The 5,972-nt window shown below is 54.4% G+C and overlaps 1 protein-coding gene across 6 annotated transcripts in view; it reads left to right on the forward strand.

Moving 5' to 3' along the window:
• The window catches only part of RIPOR2 (RHO family interacting cell polarization regulator 2), a 232,636-nt gene that overhangs the window by 136,044 nt on the left and 90,620 nt on the right, over nucleotides 1-5,972 (forward strand). The window contains exon 1 of one of the 6 annotated variants that reach the window (XM_040460451.1): nucleotides 14-220. The exons of the other annotated variants lie outside the window; for them this stretch is intronic. The gene's annotated coding sequence lies outside the window, so the exon portion shown is untranslated. Of the gene's footprint in view, nucleotides 1-13; nucleotides 221-5,972 lie in introns of those variants that run through there. 6 annotated transcript variants of the gene reach the window in all.

Below are 5,972 nucleotides of genomic sequence, written 5' to 3' on the forward strand. Positions count from 1 at the left end.
CGGCTCCGCCAGCGTCGCGCACCCCTCGCCGCAGCTGCCGGGAGCGGACGCGGGAGGGCGGCTGGGGTCTGCGCGCAGGGTCCCCGCTGCTCCCCGCGGCCCTTTGTCCCCGCACCCCCGCGGGGCGAGCGCGGCTCGGGGCGTCGCGTTGGCCGGAGGCTCTTACACGCGCCCGAGAGCCCCGGGTCCCCCGGTCATGACAAGGAGCCTCCGTCTTTAGGTATGTGCACCTCTCGCGGGTTCTTTCCGGCTGCTGGGTCTGCCTGCAGCCCGGCTGAGGTCCGTGCGCCCGGGAGGGTCCGCGCGTCGGCTGCCCGCAGGGGAGGGGCGCGAAGTTGCCGAGCGAACAGGGGCACACGCATCCCTGCAGGCGGAGCCGAGGGGCGCCCGGGGGGAGCGGAGGACTGGCCGCGGGGACGGTGAGGAGCCCGCGGCAGCGCCCCGGGGCCCGGGGCGTTCCTGGAGCGAGGTGGGGGGGGGGGGCGCACGGCCGGACGAGCGGGGGCGGGGGAGAGGCTCCCGGGGGTGCGGGCGCGGACGCCCTCCGGCGGGTCCCGCGGCCCGCTGTCACCCAGCGACTTCCGGCGCTCTGAGTCCCGCTCGGGGCTGGGATCTCGGTGTCCAGCGTCTGAACTTGTCCCGAGGCTGCCGGGGTTGAGCCCGGCTATGACCCAGCCTCCTCCCCGCGTGTCTGAAATCCCCTTGCCCGGGTGGGGAGGGCGCTGGTGGGCGAGGTGACAAACGGGAGAAGAGGCGAGCGCGGCGGCCGACCTGTGTCTGCAAAGATGGGGGGGAAGGGCGATGCACCTGAGGACCGGGAGCGCCCTGCAAGTTCCCGTGGCCTGGGAGGGGTCAGGAGAAGAGCAAGTGCAACTCTGTTACCGGCGACACTGTAGCCTCCTGTCCCCTCCCCAGGGGGTAGGGAGCAGAGAGAGGAGAGCTCACGTGTAAGGGAGCGGGCGCTGCCTGAAATTGCGCAGGCGGAAGCCACCCAGATGTTACGGTGCCAGAAGCGCACGATGCGAGTCCCCGGTGCGAAGGGGCAGCTCCCCGGGGGGCGGAGAGCGGGTGGAAAACCCAGAGAGCCGGGCGAGGGAGGCGGGGGGAGGGTCTCAGAGAAGGCATTGGCGGCCTCGAAGGTTCTTGTCCCAGAGGTACCCACGTGTTGCTCGAGTGACCGAGCGGAAACGTCGAAGCTTTTGATTGGGGGCGGGGGACCGTCAGGACAGTGTGAGAAATCACGTCGGGCTGCCTTTCCTCCTGCCGCCACCTCTTACACGCTCAGATCCGTGTCCTTGGTTGAAGTTCTAGGACTGCGACTGACCCTCGCCCCCATTCCCAAAGACACTGCACTTGGCCCTCTCTGCGGGGCTGGGGCCGGGCTGCTTCTGCCAGCATTTGCCCCTGTGTTACCTGATAGACACACGGTCATTTCTTCCTTTTTGTTTTCTGTCAGGTTTCTCTGGCTCTGAGAATGTTCCTCCTCTCCTTTCCACCCCCACCCCAGTATTGGCTTATCTGCCTGCTTCCTCTTGCTCCTCCAGTCTTGTTGGACCAGACTCTTGAGCTCCCAGGCTACCAACCACCGGCTTCCCCCATTGTTTCCATCTATCTGTTTTAGCGGCTGTCACAAGCAGGTGGCGTCACTGTGAACTCTAAGAACCAGCATGGCCAGGCTATTCTCCAGTGGTTACTTAGGAAGCAGCCAGTAACCATTCCCCTTCTGTAGGAGCAAATTGCAGGGGTGGGTCCAGCCAGGGTAACAGCAGCTAGGGAAAAGGGCCTCCCCCCTCTTCACCACTACCTCCCAGCCCAGCCCTCAGGGTCAAGCCTCCGGTGCCTGGCCTGCCCTTCACTTCAGATCCTGCCAAGCTAGGGCTCTTCCCCCAGAAGGTAAAACACGTGTCTGTCCGAACATCTGAAAACCTGACCGTTGGAGAATGTGTTTAGTAAACACAAGCTGTGTATGTGGCTTTTCCAAAAAGACCCCCAATCAGTATTGCTTCTGTCTCTGACACTCCAACATGACATTTTGCTCTGAATATTTTACCGTTAGGATAAATATAAAGAAATACTAAGCGAGGGCAGGGAAAAACCGAAAGCATGCACTGAGGACTCGCATGGCACTCTGAGTACCCAGACACAGATTCCAGAAATGGCTCTCCTTCCTTTTGTGGACTGCGAAGTAAAATTATTTCCAGCAGAAAAGGGACCTATCCCCTTTCACAAGTGACCTAGAGAAGCCAAGGGGGCCTGGAGGGAGCTATTTATTTATATCTATACATGGGGGTAACTAAACTCACCTAAAAATCCCAGTCTTTAGCGTTGAAGTCCGTTGGCTTGGGGTCCCGCCCGTGACTGCCGGTGTCTTGCCCTGAATCTGAGGTCATTAAGTGGAAACATCCCTACTACGGCAAAACCCCTGCCCAGCTGTGATACCAACCACTCGCCGACTTCCAAATGCACCCAAGTCACCTCTCTGTTATATTTTGGTTTAATTCACGGATTATTGGCTCATCCCTCAGTGTCAAGAGACTAGAACACAGACAAAGGCAGTTCTGCACAGTGAGCGGAACAGCCCGCACGATTTATAGTGAGCGGTTGCAGGAAGCAAACAATGGTCCCTTGGGCCGAAGGGTTTGCAAACCAGTGTTGTCTTTTACTGTTCACTGCATTCCGCGGGTGGGGGGGGCGGGGGCGGGGGGAATAAAAAAGCTGTTTTGTTTTCATTCTGGAAAGAAGTAAGAAGTCTAAAACCAGTTTCTTTTCTTGGGAGGAAGCGGTGTAGAAGTGAAAGTCCGTGTGATTTAACACGATGGGTGCTCCTTGGGGCAACAGATTTGACTTTCCATTTGAGCTTCCTCTGCACTGGTGGCCTGTGCAGGGCCTCGTGCTTCTGAACAGCTTCTTTACCAAGGTTATTTTCATCTGCCAAGCCGAACTCCAGGAGCTGGAGGAGATGGACAGCTTGTGTTTGTGGCCATTCAACCAGAAAAGAATACCAGCTGAAAACAGACAATGAAACAAGGGAATCAGGGGTGGGGGTGGGGAGAGGAGGTACGGAGAGACCAGCCACACATAATTGGCTCCCCAAAGGCAAATCTGGATGCAGAATGGTGTCATAAAGCAGTTGTCACATAAACACCCCACAGTGTGATTATTGGAAAGATCTGTTCAGAAAGGAAAATGATGGTGTGCCTTTCCCTGTCCCCTGGAGGGAACCCGCCTCTGGCTTTTCATTTCTCCCCACTTGTGAAATCATATCCTTATCGTTTCTCGAGACAGCTTTCTCCCCCTGAAAATGAAAACCTCACCGTTGTGTACACGGAAGCCTTCGAGTTCCCACTAAGCGGAATCACTCGACACGTTTATCTTCGGTGAATTCCTATGGAAACACCCGCACGCCCGCTTCCCTCTCTGGATCTCCTCTCCGAGGCCACCAGGTTCCTCTCTGGGTTAATGGCGTGAATGGCCAGGAGTTGTTGTTGTTGTTGCTGTTTTCTTTGGTCACAGTACACTCATCACTTCCGTTGGAAATGTTCCCTAAAAATCATAGATGTTTTCCTCAGAGTTTCGCAGGCTCTCTAGAAAAGATCATTTGACGCATGGCCCGACGCTGGGTTGCCCTCCCTCATTGGAAACGCTGGACACCATCAGGAAAAGAAGCCACGGCAATTTATTTTATTGTGCATTGTTTATGTGACACTGAATATTTTCACATGTTCGTTACACTAATCAAAAAAGGAAATTGGCATTTTTTTAACAGTGAAAGCAGATGAGGGGCAACGTGTCTGTGTTGTGTTCCGCGAGATCAAAACACGCTCTCTGCTAGAGCAAGGAGGAGGAATATTTTTCACACTGTCCAGCATTCTAAAATATAATAGAGTGATTAACAGTCATGTTCATTTCCTGAGTGGATTTGAAGTCCAAGGCGGCAGTGTTACGTCGTAACGTAGGGGAGTGCTAAATTTTTTTTCGATTTAAGCACCTGTTTACTGAGCAACTGTTCTGGGCTCTGGCCGAAGCTAGAGTTTGCATTCAGTATAAAAGTGTAAGATATTGATTGTAGGTGGGTTCCAGGGGGTGCACAGTCTGGAAGAGAAGTAGGAAGAACCCAGTCGTGTTGAGCAGTGTGCCGTCCACACGTCTTGGTTTGCCCTGTCCGCATCTTGTGACGCAGCAGCATAATTATTAATAGCACCCTCTTTTGCTCAGAAGTGTTCCAGTTTGGACAATAAGTTACACGGTCATCCTAGAAATAAGGGCTATGAGGTCAGGGGAGGAGAAGAAGGCTGTGATGGGAGCAGTGGGTGGAGATTTCGTTCCCGAGCCTGGTGTAGGCATACAGACAAATGGGATGGAAAAGGAAAGACTGTGAGCTCCCTGAGGACCCAGAGGCTCTGTTTCCCTTGTTCCTGTGCCCTGGGGGCTTTGCATGCGTGGGGAGCAAATGGCAGGCATCAAATACTAACCAACTGCCCGTGACCCAGATTGAAGATCCACACTGAAGGTAGTAAGAAAGCCCGGGACGGTGTGGAGGCATGCCTGGCAGAGAAGGTCAGATGGGAATAATTATGAAACAGGGCTATTAATAAGGCCGAGAAATGCTGAAACAAAGCCGGCGCCGAGCATTCCAAAAAGCAGCCTGCGCGCAGAAAGCCAGTGTGGTGTCACTCCTTCTCGTTTCTGTCGTTTCTCTTTTGAATTGAATGCCATTGGCCTTCACCTCTAGCCTGGAGGTGATCTCTTCCTTCTCAAGCAAATTGTCCAGGAAGGAACTGAAGGAACAATGACCCCATTCTCCTCGAGCTTCTTTCCTTCTGTCCTTGTCTTCTAGGAGGAGTTTCAGAAGGGAGGCAAAGGCAGGAGCCTGCTGCGGGGTGGGGAGGGCACCTTATAAACACAACAACAGCACAGACGAACACCAGGGGCACATGCTTTTTCCCTTCTCCGAACTGGAGGGATAAATTCAAAGTGACAGTTTCGTGGAGCTAGTGCAACTCCTAAGAGGTTATTCCCAGTGGAGCTTGTGAGTTCCCCACTTTTTGCTACATACGAAGGCCTGGAGTGACGTGGCCTTGGCCTTAACTGCGCCGGTTACCTTCTGATTAACGTGACACACAGTAGGTGCCCTGCTGTATGCGGAGGTTCAAGGTTAACTCCTGTACACAAAGGCTCCAGGCCAACTGCCAGCTGCTAACCCTTGAGCAGCAATGCCTTACCTTTAGTTTAGGTTACTGGTAGCATTTGAAGCCACTTTGGGATGATTCCTACCTTCCCAAGTGCTAAGCCGATTTCGTGTTGTCTTGGTGATACTTCATCCTCAGAAATAAGCAGGGCTCAGAAAAGAGAGAGGGCGACGCACACAAGGTTCTAGCACTGAGACCACGCGTCTGGGTTCAGTTGCAGACAACAGGATCCACTCGGCAAAAAGGATATAAAATAACATGGCTTACGGAGCTGCTGGGTCACACGCCAAGCCACCTGGTAACGTTGGGTCACTAATGGAGCCCCTGCCTGATCCATCATCAAGAAGCTGCCCGCCCATTTGAGAAGCCACCAGCTCCCGAATGAGGCTGCCACAGCCATGGTCCAGAAAACAGCCAGTTGGGAAGGCAGCACGGCAAAGCCAGACGGTCCAGGAGGGTGGTCACCAGTAGTTACCATAGAGGAGAAGAAGTACAGCACAGTCGGCAAAATAAGCTCCCGGCCCCAAAGATATCCACATCCTGCTCCCCAGAACCTGTGAATGTGTTGTTTCACGTGGCAAAAGGCACTTTGCAGCTGTAATTGAGTCCAGCACCTTGAGATTACCCTGGATTCTCCAGGTGGGCCCAGTCCCGTTACATGGGTCTCTAAAAGAGGAGCTGTGGTCACATGACTATGGAGGGAGGATGAGAGAGATTCAACATGGCGATGAGATTCAACATGGCGATGAGATTCAACATGGCGATGAGATTCAACATGGCGAT

This window comes from Herpailurus yagouaroundi, unplaced genomic scaffold (genome assembly GCF_014898765.1).
Source record: "Herpailurus yagouaroundi ecotype Mexico unplaced genomic scaffold, PumYag 250, whole genome shotgun sequence".
Taxonomy (NCBI): Eukaryota; Metazoa; Chordata; class Mammalia; order Carnivora; family Felidae; genus Herpailurus; species Herpailurus yagouaroundi.